Source organism: Arvicanthis niloticus, chromosome 8, assembly GCF_011762505.2.
Source record: "Arvicanthis niloticus isolate mArvNil1 chromosome 8, mArvNil1.pat.X, whole genome shotgun sequence".
Lineage (NCBI taxonomy): Eukaryota > Metazoa > Chordata > Mammalia > Rodentia > Muridae > Arvicanthis > Arvicanthis niloticus.
Window position 1 is genome coordinate 88064150 of NC_047665.1, and position 646 is coordinate 88064795.

The window sequence follows — 646 nt, forward strand, 5'->3', positions numbered from 1 at the left end:
ATTTACACAATTGGGGTCCAATCAGACATAAAAAGAAATGCATTGCTAGAAATTAAATATAAGGGAATATCATGATTTTAAGCAAAATAAGGTAGACATATTTACAGGAATAGCATCTGTTGTATAAACAAAATATAATAAAATAAGATAATGGCAAAGCAAGATTATGAGATGACTATTAAAATTATGAGGAAAGAGGTGTAAAGACCAACAAGAAAAGGTAGAAAGAAAATACCCTGCAATATTTATCCATTTTGTCTAAATAAAAGATAGGATTTAACTCTAACACAGTAAAACTATTTACAATAAGGAAGCTATTTCTGCCAAGCTTTCTACAATTTTCAGCTTTGTTATATTTGACAGTTTTAGAATTGAGTGCTTTTGAGTCAAAGTTCTGTAAAATGTTTATGTCAGTCTCTTATGAACTCAGCAGTTTGAGTGTCCTGAGGAGTTTGTCATCCAGTGATGATCTTTGAGTGGTGTTTGTCAGATAAGTGACAGTCCTGGCTAGGTAGAGGACAACAATCAACCCAAAAGTGTCCTCTGTTTGCATGGAGCTGAGTGGCAGAGAAGGCATATGGCAGTTTTGCCCTGTGCTTATAGTTAACACAATCCAAGTGGCTTCATCACGGCAGGACCCCATCAT